Below are 19,557 nucleotides of genomic sequence, written 5' to 3'. Positions count from 1 at the left end.
CTTCGTACCGTAATGGCTAGTGCTATTAACTGCCATCCTCGGAGGCCTGGGTTCAATTCCTCGTACTGTCAGAGATTCAAGAATGGCAGGAGGGTTGGTATGTTGTTGAAGTGATACGTGCAGCTCCATTCGAGCTGTGCCTGGATACAGCTGCAGTATCTCGGGACGAGGACACGAGTTTGTCCGGCTCCTTGGCTGAATTGTCAGCGTTGTGTTCTTCAGTTCAGAGGGCCCTGGGTTTGATTTTTGGTCTGGTCGGAGATTTTAACTTTAAATGGTTGATTCTCTTGGCTCGGAGAGGAATGATTGTTCTGTCCCTTACATCACTGCAACTCGCGCACTATCATCCACCATATAGAACGAAGATTCCCATACATGGCAGATGCCGTCCACCCTCGTCGGAGGGTCTACCTAACAAGGGCTGCACCAAGCTAGAAATATCCACACATAATAATAATAATAATAATAATAATAATAATAATAATAATAATAATAATAATAATAATAATAATAATAATAATAATAATAGTATTTTACTATTATATTAGGTACACCAATTAATACGTCAACAAATTTGAAAATATTGGGATAAGCGATTCAGAATTCAATTACGAATGGAAAGACCTCACATTCATTATAATGTATAATAATGCATAATAACAATGCTAAAATTCAGCCCGAAATGATTGGGTCCGTCCATATAACAAACAGTAAAAACCTACACAGGAGCAAACAACAACCGAAAGAAGGTGACGCTAATTACTGAAGTACCGAACAACTGTAAAAACATTATTAACCAGACCTGCTTAGGGTGGGATTGTGGATTATGTCATTGGTCGTATACTGGATATACACATGTGCTAATTTCAGTTCTTCAGGCCAACCACACAGTTTCGCAACTGTCCTTACGGCATTGAATTTATCCCGTTGAAGACAATCAATCCAGTCTTCATTTTGTAGCAGAGCTGGAGATCGAACTTATATCTTCCAAACCGGGACCGGCCAATCACCACCCGATGATATAATAATAATAATAATAATAATAATAATAATAATAATAATAATAATAATAATAATAATAATAATAATAATAATAATAATAATTTAGAAACGCTATAAATTAAACATCCATTCAAAATAATGGTATGAACATACCTGACTTTTTTCCTATAGGCCTAGGAGTTCTTTAATGTGCCAGAAGCCAACGACACGTTGATATTCCATTTAAATACCCTGATATACCCGCTATATTGGGAACGGAGGTCAATGACTAACCGACTGCTCCTTTGAGGTCGGCAAATTATAAAACTTCTAACATGTATTCATTACTGACCGTATTTGCAAGTCTAAAATTTGTTATCCAACACAATAGGGTAATAACGTGCGATCAACAAACCCAGAGTTAAAACTTTGTAGTTCGTAGACCTCTCTAACCGCTGCTACTTCAGAGAAGCGTGTTCATTGCACTCCAGGATTAAGTTATAGAAAATAAAAATTGTATCAATAAAGAGTGAAATATTACAAGCAGTGTTACTGAAAAATGGCATATGTCTGTAGCCTACTTTGTCAAATCCTTCTATAGCAGTCAGTTATTATTACCAGTTAGTCTGCAAACATTAGGGAACGAACTGTGTACCTACAAGCTCCAGTATTTATTAATGTCTGCTATTGCGGTTTCATCATATTTTACATCTGTTAGCTTTAAGATTTTTGCTAGTGGATTAACATCGCACTGACACATCGAAGGTTATCGGCGACGCGAAGATGGGAAAGGGCTAGGATTGGGAAGGTAGCAGCCGTGGCCGTAATTAAGGTACAACCCCATCACTTCCCTGGTGTGAAAATTGGAAACCACGGAAAATCATCTTCAGGGCTGCCGGTGGTGGGATTTGAACCCACCATCCCCTGAATGCAAGGTCCCAGCTACACGACTATCACCGCACGGCCATTTCGCTTGGTATGTATAGCTATGTTTCGTCTTATTCGTATCGGGAATCATTTGCGGCATTTTCATACCTGTTATTGACAGTTCATGAATGAGATGTCCGAAATCCAACTAACTAGCTTCAATTTCTGTGCAGAAAATTATGCCTGATTACCTAACAGCGTAGGGATAGTCCATGGAAACACCGAAACACATAGCTATATGATTCTATATCTCTAATTATACTGCCCTTGTAGAAAGCACGGTCCAGGTAACTTCGAATGATCCACCTGCACCAGCTTGTACTAAATATCTGGCCATCGTCTTTCTCAGATCTCTTCCCTACCATATGTTCTACAATTGTAATGCAATTTTAACCCAACATGTTTTCTACTGTAGCAAAGTTGTATAGTTAATACGTACATGAAAAATAAAGACCATTTTAGTATACCTACAGATTTTTAGGGTGTATTTGTGGTTAGACGCATCTCTATTTGATTTCAATTTCTGGTTTGGATTACAAAAAGTTTACTGGGCATATTTTCTGTCTCAGTCTCATCTTTGGTTTTGACAATTAGAAAGTAACCCCATAAAAAATTTATTCGGCTTATCCCAGTTATTTCTGGGGTCGCTAGACCCATCCAGGATCATTTTTGTTTTGACTTTTGGTTTTTAACACCGGATTCCCTTCCCGACGCAACGTAGTTTTTGAGATGAAATCAATCAAGTTAATCAAGCCCCCTACAAAATAGCAAAGTAACTCCATGCCCTATAACAGATGGTGTGAAGGTGTCACTTGCGGGATCTCGTAGTGTATAGGCTTACGTTTCAATTGTTCTGGTAAACCTACGTATAATAGCAGCTACTGATTCAGCAACGTCTCTTCCATTGCTATGCATTGTTAAAAATGCTGGATTGCCAGATTTTTGCTCTGAAAGGAACTCATGAACATACCATTGACAAGGGTCTCTTCCACATGTGAGCACTCTTCAGTACAAACGGCTGCACCAGGATTTATCCCATAACTTTGACGATGGATAAAAATCTACTCTACACTATCAGTAGGAAATAAAGTTCCGAGCCATGTAGGGGATAGATGAAAGGAACCTAGAAGTAGTTATATTTTATTAGTAGTTTAACGCTACACTAACGTATATAGGTCTTCGGTGACACTGGGATGGGAAAGAACTAAGACTGGGAAGAAACAGCCTTGGCTTTAATTAAGATAGAGCACTGGCATTTGTCTGATGTTAAAGTGGTTAACCATGAAAAACCACCTTCAGTCCTGCCGATGGTGGGGTTCGATCCCAATAATCTCGTGAATGAAAGCTTAAAGCTATATGAGATATACCGCTTAGGCAGATACAGTTAATTTCGGTTTTATAGACGATTACAGAATCATTTCACCAATGCACTTATCCAATTCATGATTGGGACAGTAGAGTTTAAAATGCTCAACAAACCTTGCTTTATTACGTAGTTTAAATGTATGTTCGGATACTTTTTTAACAAGAAGAGAAGGAGAAGAAGAATACTATAGTTTAAAATTAATATTACAGCTAATGACATTAACTGTACACTTATTATAATAGCACTTATTGACATACTGAACCCATGACTTTACCACCAAGGGTTCAGTAAGAAATGCCAACTCATTTAACTGAGTTATCAGCGTAGCGGCCTATGGTTCAGAAGGCGTCGGGTTCGATTCCCGGCCATATCTGTGATTTTAGCAGTATCTGTTTGTGTTCGTCTCAGGTCACACCACTCATATACACACAACACATCACACACTATGATGAACACGCAATAGTAAATACATCCCTCCACATAGGGTTGACGTCAGGCAGGGCATCCGACACTAAAAGTGGGCCAGATTCACATGTAGTACCTACCTCAAATAACTAAGAAGAGGTCAAGAAGGAGGAGGAGGAGGAGAAGAAGAAGAAGAAGAAGAAGAAGAAGAAGAAGAAGAAGAAGAAGAAGAAGAAGAAGAAAAGGCTGCGTGCCTTATGAAAATCGTTGAGGCGAGTTTCAGAGTATGAATTCATCAAGCAGTGTTGAAAAGATGACTGCAATCACAAACCCACACTCTTTGTCTCAATGGCGCGTGGATGGGCACTAGTGGTGTGATTAATTCTATAATACTGCTTTTTCATCTCAGTTCTGTCTAATCAATGACGTATGGATTAGATAGGTCACGAAATGTGTTCACACCCGGCATACAGTATCAACGGTGCCATTCATTATGAAATAGAATCCCATTCGGTACGAACCCGTGACATTCCTACCAGAGTCTATTCATCTTAGCACGAGCGGCGTGTTGCTCAAAGCAACATTATCAAGAGTTTCTCACTAAAGCGGTCGTAGTGCTTAAACCAACCAACGCACGAGAGAATTTTGAAATGGAAAAATCTTATTCTCAGTTTCGAATTCCACGTAAATGATTCCAGTGTCGACATTCACTTAAAACTACAAGCTTGCTAGCTTCATCGTCTTCATTCTTACGCGTGTAAGCTGTAGTTCAAAAGTAGATCGTTAATACAAGTGTTACCGCGAACATGCGCTGCTAAAATCTTATCCTGTTAGCCGATTTTTCCAACCAAAGCAACTATTCTACTTACTGCTGTTATGTGCTATTTATGCCGAGAAAATTCCAATTTACTATACAGGTTACTGGAAATTGTTGTTGTTGATGATGATGATGATGATGATGATGATGATGATGATGATGATGATGATGATGATGATGATAACTGTTCACCTATGGAGCCAAGCGTCGAGGCCATCGGCCCCTCCACATAGGTATTGACTGTGGTCAGATCACCGATGTCCAAGGATTGGATGTGTGACAAAGAATAAATAGAGGAGAAGAATAGGAAGAAAAATAAAAGAAAGAAAATTTGAATTATTAAAATCCTCTGAATTGCTACAGGTTTACGAAAATGCTGAGGTGCTGAAAGTTTATCTGGGAAGGAGTTCCTTAACTTGCTAGTAAATGTACAGGCACAAGGTCTTTCTTTTTTAAGATCCCTTAATGTCAACCGCCTTCTTCGGGATTCTATTCTGCAACCTTGAACATAGAGGCGAGTAACTACGGAGCTAGTCAGAAACAGAAGAATTAGGAGGGATAGCAGTTATGCTCACAGCTTCTTGGGACTGGGAGTTTTTTTTTTTTGTACATTTCGCAAGAAAACACCAGGCTTATATCACAGAGGAAACACAGTTACCCCAATGTTTTATGTTAAGGAATTTTCAACATTATTGTTGTTATTATTATTGTTCCGGGGTATCTGTGGAACGCAGAGGTGATGAAAGAAGGTGCGGGCTTGAATGGGTCTAACTACAATATCAAATTTTTTTTTTAAATGTATGTTATATTTTCAGAAGTTTAAACTTAACAATGTTCATCATAGTAATGAAACATCAGGTACAGTGATAATCATAAAACAAGTCTAGAAAAAGACAAGATTAGTGGTCTTAACAAATCCTGGGCTTCAAGCCCCTCGCTTTACATTTCCTGAGCTCCTAGCTCAAATTTACAAAAAGAGCACAAATTACTCGAGGGCAGAAATCCCCTAATTCAAGAGCACTTGCTCTCCAAAATACAAAAATCTAGCCTTCCAGAGGCACTCTTACTATTACAACACTTGAAAAAGAGCTAACAGGCTCTCAGTTCTCCAAGCCTACTCAAGGCAACATCAACTTACAATTACTGGCCTCTCAAGGCACCACTTACAATTTGAAAAATAATTTATACAGGGGTATTTAATATCCAACTTACGGGACCTTAATGGAAAAGAACAGGTTAAATAACTGGCTCAAACATGAAAGGAATGGAGGCGTAAACTGCACTCCAAGATAATAAACTCAAAAAACAACCTGAAGGGCTCTAGGCCGATGAAACAGGGGCTATTCCCAAACTACTGAGGTGACTCGTATAGGATTTACCTGAACACATTACGGAAGAAAAAACAGTTACAACGTAATCACCTCAAACCAAGATGATGGGGAGCTCGAGAGGGTAATTCACTCTCTATCACCGATTTACAGTTAAAGATTTATGAAGGTTTTACATTAGTCGGAAGAAAGTTACATTTTAGAAACGTTTGTCACATAAAAAAAGAGTCGGACCTTTCCCTCGGGTTAAACTGCGGAGGTAGCAAGAAAGAAAGAAGTTATGGGGCCATTACCTTGTAGATGTTCTGTTGACCTATGAAAGAGGCCGCCCGCCTCCTGCTTTGACACACACACTCAGTAAGATGACGATCAATTGTCCAAGAAACGAGAAAAGCCACAGTTTATAAACCCTCAGGGAAGGTTCGAGATCATTCAAGACTAAACCAGCCACACCCTCTCAATTTTATTGGTTAAATTCAAAAGTAACACTCAAAATTGAACAAGAAGCCTGTGATAGGTGGAAAATTAATTACGGAAATTATTGATTGGTTAGATTTAAAACTAGCGGAAAGAAAAAGGAAATATTGCCAACCCAAAAATAAATTAACATCAATCAGTTAGAAAAACCTAGAAATACAAAACTTCTTTAAATTATAACTTCTTTCACTTTGCACCAGGGTGCATGATCATAGTTTTTTTTGGTGGTGTCATCTGTGGAAAAATGTCCAAACTTCTTGATGAATGGCAAACAAAACAAGGAGAAATTCACTCAGGTTAGGAAACAGCACAATAACAAAATTACATCATATTTCTGTGGTGACATCTTCTGAGTAAAGTTCTAAGTTGGTGTAGTTTCAGTTTCACTGTTTTACCAATAGAGGAGTCCATTTAGGCGCTGAATTTGAATGCGCGGTGGTGGGGTGTACCTCCCGGTACAATTATTATTATTATTATTATTATTATTATTATTATTATTATTATTATTATTATTATTATTATTATTATTAGTAGTAGTAGTAGTAGTAGTGGTAGTATGTCGGGCTCCATGGCTAAATGGTTAGCGTGCTGGCCTTTGGTCACAGGGATCCCGGGTTCGATTCCAGGCAGGGTCAGGAATTTTAAACATAATTGGCTAATTGCGCTAGCAAGGGTGCTGGGTGTATGTGTCCTCTTCATCATCATTTCATCTTCATCAGGACGTGCAGGTCACCTAGGGGCGTTGTAACAGAATGGGGTATACATACATACAAAATGATAATAATAATAATAATAATAATAATAATAATAATAATTGTGCTAAGGCAAGATCCCAATATATCGACAACACCGAGTAGTTTCCGAATCGGTAGGTGATAGTATTCAAACCATCCAATATACCGGATTGAAAATAGAGGCAGTGGTAATAATGATGATTTTCTAGTACCAAGATAATTGTATTCACGACGAACTAACAAATAGCGCAGTGGAAACCTTGCGTAAGAGCATTAGAAAAAAACCAAGTGAAATTGGGAACATGACGGGTGAAGAATAGAAAAGAAAGCATAATAAACTTTGGAGACAGATGTGTTGAAACAAATAAACCAAACCTCTAACAAATTTTCACAAAAAGGAGAAAAATGTACAAATGTGGTACTATCCCAAACAGTAATAGTAAAATTCGGATTTTTATACAAAGTAAAATCTACCAAAAGGAAAGAGAGCAAATGAGGAAGAACAAAGCAGGAACAGAAAGGAACAAGCCGGAAAAAGGAAAAATACGCCTATCTGTTGACAAACCAGGAGTAACAAGAAATATAAAGAAAAAGATATACACAATTACAAGATCAGGATACTACAGCAAAAAATCTTCGAAGTAAAGTCCAAATATATAAATCAGAACTGCATCAGTTACCATCACTTACCAGTCAGTCACCGCACAACTTATTATGCAGGCCGAAATCACAATATTATTCGATAAAGCTGTTCCAAGACAGTCACATTCACAGCTAACCAACAGTAAACATGAATGGCGAAGCACTGTTGACGCATGAGCACGTATAGGACTCGCGGAGTTCCAGATACCGCACACGCACAGCTCGAAAGAGAATTGCAACTAAGTTCTTCAATGAAAACATTAAATAGTTTGAAAGTGGATGGAATCTTGGTCTGGAAATGTCATGCTCCCTATTAAAATTTGAAAGGAAAATAGTTCCTGGTGAAGCTCGAAATTTTACAGAAAATAAATTAATAGTTTATCATACCTCATCTTGATATTCGTAGTACTGCCACAAAAAGGACACTCATGGGCACTATTCCCCAAGGACGGAGACGACGTTTGGTATTCCACCCTCCACACAGGCTAAAGTCCATCTCAAATAATCCGGAGAAAGGCCAGGTTTATACACGGTAGAGTAGAGGGGAAATAATGAGGAGAAATACGTCTGGAAGATTCCAGATGTTACGGGAGCATGCGCAACAAACCAAAGAGTGTCGTATGACGTCGGCAGGCAAGAAGGTAGTCAGTTGATAGCAGAAGTAGAGATGGATAGAGCTGAAGTCCGTGCAGAGTGTGTGATGTCCAAATAAATGTTCACTGAAGTATTTAAGTCCCAGGTGCAGAATGAATTACGGCGTGTTATCAAATGAAGGTGAGTCCATATTAGAACTACATGGGGAATTTCGTTGCAGTAGATGCCGGTGAAGTGACGAGTCCGTTACAGCGTCAAATCAAGAGACCTGCAGCTGGCGAGGCGAACTTGTCCTCGGACACTCCCGGCACTAAAAGCCATACACCATTTCTTCTTCTTCTTCTTCTTATTATTATTATTATTATTATTATTTTGCTAGTGGTTTAGCGTCGCACTGACACGTCGAATGTTTTTGGCAGCCAAGTTTGAGAAAGGTCTAGCATTTGGAAGGTACCGGCCGTGGCCTAAATTTTGATGCGAAAATGGGAAAATACGAAAAACCATCTTCAGGGCAGTTGACAGGGAGATTCGATCCCACTACTTCCAGAATGCAAGCTTGCAGCTACACATCCCTAACCGTGCGGCCAAAATCGCTCTGTTCTCCACTTTTCGTATATAAAAATAGTTACTTTGGAACACTACTAACTACCAGGAAGGATGTTGTCAGAAACGGACTTCCGGCACAAGATATCGAAAACATTTGTGTTTGTCACTGTCCACGTTGGGGTCAGGCATGAAGGTTAGTTTCAGTGTGACCACATACAGAAATTCGCATGATTTAATTAATGACTGTTCGTTGAGAATATTGTCGTTTCAAGAATTTGTGCTTGTATACACACTGATCAATCAAACATTAACTCTACTTTCTTCAAACAGTGTTCATCCATAACATGGAGTTAGAAACTTTCTCAGCCCAACAGTCGTGAACTTCAATTTCTTAGTGAATCTACGAAGATTTTGGGCCACTATTGTTGTCTGTTACGATGATACAGGTGAGAATCAACTCGGGATTTCAATTTAACTTAATGGCCAACCGGGTTAAGGTCCGGTGAATTTGGTGGCATGAATAAGGCTGTGAAATGTTGCTGTTTTCGATATACGTGTGCGGTGTGACAGGGTGCATTATATTGCTGCAGGGTAGAGATGTAAAAATCGTGGCTTGGGGAGAAAAAGAGTTTGTTGATGCTGTTCCCTGCTGATCCGAGCTCACGTCCCCACCACTCAACTCGCTAGTAGTTGTCTACTGTCCTGCACTCAAGCTTGTTTGTTGCCTTAACTCTCGCACGCGAAAATGTTCTCAATGAAACCTGCGAAGCCTCGGCTGAGAACAAAGCTCTCTGACCCAAAAATGTAAGGCTTCAGTTCATGTAGTGTGCTCAAATCATCCCACACCAGGGGTTCAAATATTAGAGGGAAAAAAAAACTAAGGGGAACTTTAAAACTTAAAGGCAGGTATCCCTAGTCCGTTATTTTCCCCAGTTATCTTATCAATGTTAGAAATACGATCATTAATTTTAACATTGTTTGTGTTTTATTTTATTTTGCAGTAATTGTACATTTTTTTTGTATTACGATGCCAAATGATAGGAAGTAGATGTCTTTGCACGTTCTGTAGGCAATGATATTTGTCAAACCTACCTTCTTTACTTTCTAAATTGCACATTTAAATATATTTAGTCTACAGTTGAGCACATAATATGGTGTAAACCAGGGCTGTCCAACGTTCGTTTCTACGCGAGCACATTCACATGATAACTAAGGGTATGCGGGCGCCAGATACGATTCCACTAATTCGACTACTTTTATCGGCACTACAACGACTATATAATAATAATAATAATAATAATAATAATAATAATAATAATAATAATAATAATAATAATAATAAATCTAGAATTAAAAAATTATGTGAAAATATATTTACTCACATAATGTGAAATGTGGCACTGCATGCTCGCTGCAAGTTGAGGAAAGTCTGGTATGTAACTGGAACAGGCTGCTCTTAACGCGTCATCCAGGTGTGAGTTTGTCAGGCAGGATCGGTATTTGTTTTTCATTATGTTCATAGTAAAAAACGCGACTTCACAAAGATAAGTTGAACCAAAACAAGATTGCATCTTCAGAGCAACACTGCGGGTAATGGGATAATTTTTACCATTCACCAGAGTCCAGAAATTGCCACATGTTGCGTAGGAGGATTTCAAAGAAATGTCTGACTGAAGGCTTAGAATTGCCATTTCTAATTCTTCAGGATTTTAATTTTCGAATATTTCACACACCCTCCATCCAAGCTCACAAACTTCAACAGAACGAAGGGATTATAGACAAACATGATCACTGGTTCAAGCATTGAAAACTGGCTAAATCTGCTACCAAATTCGGACCCAAGAGTTTCAAGATGTTTAGCAAGAGATGAATAATCACGCTTGCCGCCATTTACTGTATCTGCCATAGATTTTAAATTTGGAAAATGTAAAAGGGCATTTCTTTTCAAATGCATTTACAATACTTATCATACCTGAAATATTATTTTCCTTGCAATTCGAGATTGAACTCATTTAATTTTGAGGTGATGTCTGCCAAGAATGCTAATTCGATTAGCTAAGATATATCATCAAGTTCGTGATAATATTTCCCAGGAGATGATTTCATATGTCTCGTATCTCATCCAACAGGCAGAAAAACCGTTTGAGTGTTTTCCCACCTTACGTCTGCATGAAGGATGACGTCACCATACTCCGAATCTGACATACTTAAAATATTTCTGAACAATCGATGACGAGTAGATGACGATCTTATATAATTCATGACATGAGTCACAATTTTTCTGACATGATCGAACTTTAAAACCTTTGCGCACGAAGCTTCTTGGTGAATAATAAAATACTAAGAAAGAAATTTTGGAAATGATTCATCCTTAGCGCAAAGAGAAAGAAATCCATTATTTCTATCAGTCATAGACGGTGCCCCATCTGTTGTTATAGCGACAAGCTTTGACAGTGGTAAGTGGTAAGTTACTCTCTTTAGTACGTCCATGAAGTGGCAATAGCTTGACAAATTCTTCCTTTACTGTAAAATCATTAAAAACCACAAGCACATCTCCAGACAACATCGAACGAGTGCGACAGATACTTGCGAATGATCGGCGACTGTCCTTACGAATGATAGCTGATGAAGTGGGTGTAGGCAAGGACAGTGTAAGGACCATTGTTCACGAGCATTTGAAAAAGCGGAGGATTTGTACCCGGTTTGTACCGCACAACCAGACAGACGAGCAGAAGCAGACTCGGATGGAAACGTCGGGAGATTTCATTGACGTTTGTGACCAAAATCCGGAGATGTTGAAAACCATCATTACAGGAGACGAGTCGTGGTACTACCAGTATTATCCCGAGACCAAGAGACAGTCAATGGCGTGGTGTTCAGCGTCTTCTCTGCCTCCCAAGAAAAGTCGGCGCACAAAGTTCAAGATTAAGACAATGCTGATCGCCTTTTCCGACAGCAATGGAGTCATTCATCATGAATTTGTACCCCAGGGTACACATGTCAACGCGGAATTCGACGAGGGAATTTTGAAACGGCTACTGCAACGCATCAGACGGGTTCGGGCTGAACTGTACCGGAGTGGACAGTGGAAGCTGCTCCACGATAATGCCCGTCCACACACCACGATCCGCGTGATCCAGTTTCTCGCTGAACGCCAGGTGACTGTTCGTCCACACCCTCCGTATTCTCTGGTGTTGGCGCCGGCAGATTTTTTTGTTCCCCCGTCTTAAATTAGACCTGAAATGCCACGGGCTCGACAGTGTAGCAGGTAACCAACAATGCGTGATAAGGGTTCTCCGGAAGATTGCAAAAAAAAAAAAGCGTTTGCTGCCAGGTTTAAGTAGCTTTACAGTTGATGTCAAAAGTGTGTTGTAGCTAACGGAGATTACTTTGAAGGTCAGTAAAGGAGTTTTGTGTGTAACTTGAGTTGTTTTTATTTCATGAGACCATTCAACGAACTTTTCAGACACAGGTTGTATGTTTTGCAGTTCTATATCCTTTCCTCCTCTAAATCACACTTTCGGAACATTTGCAATATCTTCCAGTGATTGTGAAAGGGATTTCTCTCAAACGAATCTTCCTTAAAAATGATTAAATGTTGTATATACGTCCCACTAATACATTTTGACGGTTTTCGGAGACGCTGAGGTGCGTGAATTTGGTCCCGCAGTGGTTATTTTACTGGCCAGTAAATCTACCGACAGGAGTCTGACGTATTTGAGCACGTTCAAATACCACCGGACTGAGCCAGGATTGAACCTGCCAAGTCAAGTGAACCTTACGATAACTTCATTCGGTCATCTGTAATTGTGCGGACAACTTCTGCACTGATGTTGATCACGATAGCAGGACCTCCTCTCATTCACTTCAACACTAGCAGATGTATGGATTCATGGCTGCTCCAAGGTCGTCATTCTCCAGTTGCTACCAGAAACGACGAGGATATATTGGAGAATATATGAAAAGTATGGAAGTTGCTGTAGTAACATCTTCATGGTGTGCATCGGCATCTATTTTATCTTTTAGAAAAAGCAATGCGTAAATGTAAACAAAAAGGAAAACCTGCAAAACAAAGTTAGTTTACATCCACATACACGCTCCAGATACAGTAGCTTTGTTTAATTTTTGTTATACTTTAAGTAATTGTTAGTTATAAATGATTCTGATATATATATATATATATATATATATTGTAACCGTACGAATGTACGATCCCCACAATTTTAGGTTAAGAAATTTTCCTGAGATAATTCGTAATATTGAAGTCATGAAAATCATGTAATTTTGTTCATTTGTATGTAAAAACATATTATTATAAGAAGAATTTGTAGTAGGGAATTTTGTATTTGTTTAACTTTTAATTTGTGTAAGTGTCTGCACATGGCATGGCAGTGTAGGTAGCTCAAGAATTGTGCAACACGGAAAACAGTGACTATATCGGGAAAGACGGTTGAAGTCAGTTAGAAGTGTTACAACATGTGGTTTAGAAACCCGAGCTTAGGCCGGGAAGTGGATGCTGAAGATGCAAATTCATCAATGTGGACAAACGTGCAAGTTCGCCATTTGCGGATCGGCAACTTGGTAACCAATCTGAAAGCTCCGATTTCGAACGAGGTTGCATTGACCAAGAGACGCTTGAAGATGTGGCAGTGGTAGTGTTGTTCCCTGTGGATTTTAGTAGACGCTACGCCACATGGAACGAGCCTATGTATGAGTGCGCGTGCAACGAGTTTCTCAGAGCTTGCTTGTAATGGAATGATGAACGAAACATATTGTGCGTGCGTGCTACGAGTTTATTGTTTAATGTGCACGAGTTTGAGGTTATTGATCACTGATACTGAGGTTACAGTTGAAGACGATTGCCACGGCGAAGTCTTTGCTGTGCGAGTTCTTCACGGGTGCAATACTGCACTGAAATGAAATGTCGTATGGTTTTTAGTGCCGGGATATCCCAGGACGGGTTCAGCTCGTCAGGTGCAGGTCTTTCTATTTGACTCCCGTAGCCGACCTGCGCGTCGTGATGAGGATGAAATGATGATACACTCAGCCCCCGTGCCATTGGAATTAACCAATTAAGGTTAAAATCCCCGACCCGGCCGGGAATCGAACACGGGACCCTCTGAACCGAAGGCCAGTACGCTGACCATTCAGCCAACGAGTCGGACAATACTGCACTATTACCGAGTCATGACGAGTGCAGTACTCGTTAATTCACATTCCCGGTGAGCGGTTGGTGGAAGATGCTACATGGTGTTCTTTTGTGAGAAAGGCTATGGATTCCTTGCCGAGGAAATGCACATTGTGCGCAGGCTGTTATATGTGTAATTTAGCGGCAATATGTTGTGCACAGAACTAATTACGAGATAGTCGAAGTGTTTAATGCTCATTCCTTGAATAATACGACATGCTTGTCGTTATTTATTAATCCCGCAGCAGACATTTTACATTGTGGATGTTTATGGCTTGGTAACAGAGTATAGTGAGGTGGCTGGGTTTGTTATTTTGTACAGTTATAACATGTGGTAAGAGTCCACGTTGATGATGCCGTTGTACTAATATTTAAGGTTAGGAAGGGACAATCTTCACACCAGTAGGATAATCAGTTTGAAGCTTGGCCTTCAGAATTATGTACAGTTGTGGTGTAGTTTGTATAGGTTTATACTGGTTTCATCACGTGATGAGAACTGTTGGTTTATGTTTTGCTTTAATGTTGTTTTGGGAGTAAACTGTTGTAGTGAAACTCATGGTAAATATTTTATTGGTGGAGTGAGGATGAACCTGGCATGCTACCCAAATTTAATTTCAGGGGTAAACAGCAACAGGTAAGGTTGTAAAGTAAGTCTGGAGCTTCGTCAGCCTGATGACCGTCGCCTTGGGAGAGGGAGTTGCTCATGGCTCTACAGAATTAATTATTCCTGCAATTATTTTGCAGGTGGCGCCCATTCCTGTTATTTATACTTACTTTAGTCACCATTTATTCATTTAATAATTTCAATAGCTTGCATATGTTACAATATAATTTGCTTTAGTACTGTTCATAAAGTTTTAACCATGTTACCTCGTTTAGCAGCTAAACCAGGAAGCAGAATTAGAACTATTCCTTCCGTGATTTCCCAAGGGTCGTATTTCCGGTCTGCATAGGACAAGCTAAGATAGGAACACAATTAAACGCCGCTGTTATGAGATACAAGGGCAGTAAAGTGGAAAGAACGGCAGAGACTAGGCTACTGGAAAAATGATCACACCAAAATATTACTTTTTGAATATATTTCCTAAATGATCTTTTCTTTCTTTTCTGCTTCTTTTCAATGATAACACAAAAAATTCTGATGAATAACAAGGACTAACAACCAGAATAAACATTAGAAGGAAATATTACAGTAATAAACTCCAGACCTTAACAAATAAGAGGGGAGAAGGAGCTGGCATTTCACAAGACTTGCTAGTCTTTGCACATATTTGGTAAAAGAGTTTTTGGTATTTTATACATTCAAGAAGCTTGAGTTAAAAAAAGTTAACATACAGAGAGATATCGAACCGTCAACTTCAACCTACAGTGGGTGAAGGGGCCTAGAATTCATTTTCAGGTACCTCTTAGTACACTAAAAGCTTATCAGCTTTTACATCTCGTGATACTCGCTGCCCTTAATTCAGAGGGTAGCAACAACACATCTTATAGATCATAGAGATGGCATGAATAAAAGTAAATAGAAAAGGCCGAAAACAAAATAGAATGGGATGCTGAACCAAGTCAAGCAAACCCGAAGCATGGCTTGCCATAAAAACCTAATGAGGCAGAAGACCCTGTAACACAGAGGATAAGACATACTACGTTGGTGACTAAGATGGGAAAGAAATTTACTAACTGAAGTGCAAGGTAAAAAATTTAGAAAATCGAAAAAGCTTAGTCACCGAAAAGTAACGTGAACAAGGGAAACTGGCACGGGGGCTGGGTGTATGAGCTGTCCTCATCATCATTTCATCCTCATCACGACACGCAGGTCACCTACGGGTGTCAAATAGAAGGACCTGTTCCTGGCACCCGGCACTAAAAGCCATACGACTGATGGTAAAGGGACAAACACAAATACCCAGTCCCTGAGGCCGAAGAATAAACCAGACGCAATTAAAACCCCAACCCCGCCAGGGTCGTCTGAACAGAAGGCCTCAATGCTGACCTTTCAGCTAAACAGCCAGACACAGTATTATTACATTCATTACGGTACATGACTGAATTGTGTAATTTAATACGAACTTCACCACATTTGCAACCTTGAAGATCATTGAATCTCATTTCACAGCGAACACTTCACGAACATTTCATCTTTTCACCACGAAAGCTACCTTGCTTTCAAATTATCAGTCAAATTTTTTCTCTCGTGTAGTTTATCTCGTGGTGCATAGGCCCTATAGAGACTAGTTCAACTGAATTACAGACCGTGGATATTCCGTTTAAATCAGCAAATAGGCTATATAGGATCTGGCCTCTCACATTTAAGACTTAACTTGCTGAACGAGTGGAAGTTCTACGTGTGTGTTCTTTAACAAGATGACTTCACACATAGATCTGGCGGACAACTGAAAAATGTGGTCATTTTAATTGCTAAAAAGATAACAAACAGCTTTATGCAGCGTGTTCAGCCCTCAGTCTTTTTTAATCTCATTACGAAGAACCATCTGCCGTCGATACTACCTGCGCATGGCATAAATCATTCCCACAACCTCCATGTCTGTTGGCCTCATATTATACGTGCGGAAACTAAGCTTTCACTTCCGTACATCATCGACCTGAAAACAGAGAATGACAAGCAAATATTGGTCTACTGGTTCGGTTTTAAAAATTGTATCTTTACAAAATACAAATGTATCCTTCTGACATTTTGACAACACCTTCGCGGGAGCAGCAGGTGTCACACATATAGACATGGCTGAGTTTTATGCCGGCTGCCCTTCCTGACGTGAACCCTAGGTGAAAGAATATATCCAACTATTATGGTAGGCGTTCCTGTAGTATGTTTTGTGAAAATGAAGAGATGTGTATTAAGCCAAACACCAAGTTTCCAAGCGAAAGGAATTAATCAGACTCAGCTAAAATCGCCAGTCTACCAGGAAGTCGAACTCAGTACTCTCTGAACCGAAAACCACAACACTGACCACTCAGTTGAGGAATCGGACTCTGAATAGATACGTAAGTTCTAAGATCATATGTCAGGCCCGTGGCATTCGGGGAGTATGCCTGCCTGTAAACCGGAGGTTCCATGTTCTATTACCGTCCAGTTCAAATATTTTAATTCAGGACTGAGGAATGGGTCCGTCTCTGTGGTGTAGTGTTTAGTGTGATTAGCTGCCACCCGGGAGGCCCGGGTTCGACTCCCGGCTCTGCCATGAAATTTGAAAAGTGGTACGAGAGCTGGAACGGGGTCCACTCAGCCTCGGGAGGTCAACTGAGTAGAGGTGGGTTCGATTCCCACCTCAGCCATCCTGGAAATGGTTTTCCGTGGTTTCCCACCTCTCCTCCAGGCAAATGCTGGGATGGTACCTAACTTATGGTCACGGCCGCTTCCTTCCCTCTTCCTTGTTTAACCCTTCCAATCCTTCTATGCCCCCGCAAGGTCCCTGTTCAGCATGCCAGGTGAGACCGCCTAGGCGAGGTTCTGATCATCCTCCCCAGTTGTATCTTCCGACCCAGAGTCTGAAGCTCCAGGACACTGCCCTTGAGGCGGTAGAGGTGGGATCCCTCGCTGAGTCAGAGGGATAAACCGACTCTGGAGGGTAAACAGATAAAGAAGAATTATGTGGGTACAAATATAGTTGGGAGAGGTATGCTTTGTAGTGTAGGATTATGCTCAGCATTGTCCATCTCTCGAATGGTAAATCCTTAACATTTTAAAATAATTATGTTCACTGTTATTTAACGTAAAGTAAATAGAAAATAGCATCTGTTTAAAAGGTTTAATTTATCACCTATAATCGTTCTGAAGAACAAATCGCCCGCACACATACGAATTTTTTCAATTCTCTTCGCTCTTCATTTATGTGACTTATGGCTGCAGAGGGCTTTTGTAAGACAGCGCAAAGAAGGAATGAATTAGTGAACCTCACCGGCGGCGCCAGTAAATGGGCTTCAGTAGGGTCGTGTCCCTTTGAAGCCATTCCTCTACCACCCACCTTCTCACCTCTCTCCAGTTTCCACAAGATATCATTGACCGAGGGTTGAAATTATATTTTTACTGATTCCTGAGAAAATAAGCGCAATTAGTGTTATTATCTTTACAAATAAAATATAACCTCAGCTGTACACTTTAAATTTGTGCCTGTCATCTCGTTTCTTTTTCTCGGATTACGGACAGAAGAGTAGAAAATTATTTTGTCCTGATTTTGTCTGTGTGCATATATGTTGTTACATCAAGGAAAATGGTTCAAAGGAATTTCTCCAAATTTGGTATTCAAATTTAAGAGGCAACAGAGCTGGTCGCACTTTGTAGGATTGTGGAGATGGTCAGTTGATTCGCAGAGAATTGCAGAACCAAACGCTGAAAAGTGTAACTGTTCATGACGAAGATGTATGTATATAATATGGGTTTGCAGTTATGCAATCATGTTACCGAAAGTCCACAATAAATTCTGTGACCGGACGAGTTGGCCGTGCGGGAAGGGGGGTGCAGCTGTGATCTTGCATCCGGGAGAGAGTGGGTTCGAACACCACTATCAGCAGGCCTGAAGATGGATTTCCATGGTTTCCCATTTTCACAGCAGACAAATGCAGGAGTGTACCTTAATAATGGCATTGGCCGCTTCCTTCGCACTCCTAGGCCTATCCCATCGTCACCACAAAACCTATCCGTGTCGGTGTGACGTAAAACAAATTGTAAATTTCCATGAAGAGCGCTGTAATCTATATATATATATATATATTTTTGCTAAGGGCTTTACGTCGCACCGACACAGATAGGTCTTATGGCGACGATGGGATAGGAAAGGCCTAGGAGTTGGAAGGAAGCGGCCGTGGCCTTAATTAAGGTACAGCCCCAGCATTTGCCTGGTGTGAAAATGGGAAACCACGGAAAACCATTTTCAGGGCTGCCGATAGTGGGATTCGAACCTACTATCTCCCGGATGCAAGCTCACAGCCGCGCGCCTCTACGCGCACGGCCAACTCGCCCGGTATATATATTTTCCAGTTCTGTGCTACACAAATTCAGCTTATCAGTAAATGTCTATGCACCTTCTTTTCTACTAGTGACTACACAGGGTGCACAAAAAATGCCGCACTTGGAGGTCGGCATGTGATTCCTCATCCCATTGCACGACAAGAGTTTCTATAGCCAAATCGGATTTGGTGCTGTTGGAAAACAAGTCGAAAACGAGAAGCTGGCAACACTGTCACATCCTGCAGCGCATCGGAATGTAATAGAGAAACGTGCATCATCCCGCTCTACCATACCCGCCGTCGCAGCTAGACTGCTATGTTGTCAAACCCACATGCACCACGGGGCTACGGCTCGAATCTACGAATGGTTGTTTTTTTCTTTTGTGTGTGTGACGTCAGGTCCCTAGTTCCCATCGTTTAACTGCGTTTGTAAGCATGACATCCTGTTGTCAGCACATGACAATAGTCGAACACATGACAGTGTGATTCATTCAACTGAATGCATGAGTCGACTAACCACGCAGTGCACAACCATAACTGGTCCTGTCAAGTGCATGTAGGGCGGCTTCCAGATGGAGTATACAAACGGC

Source organism: Anabrus simplex, chromosome 2 (assembly GCF_040414725.1).
Source record: "Anabrus simplex isolate iqAnaSimp1 chromosome 2, ASM4041472v1, whole genome shotgun sequence".
NCBI classification, from domain to species: Eukaryota; Metazoa; Arthropoda; class Insecta; order Orthoptera; family Tettigoniidae; genus Anabrus; species Anabrus simplex.
Note: the sequence above shows the minus strand (reverse complement) of the source record.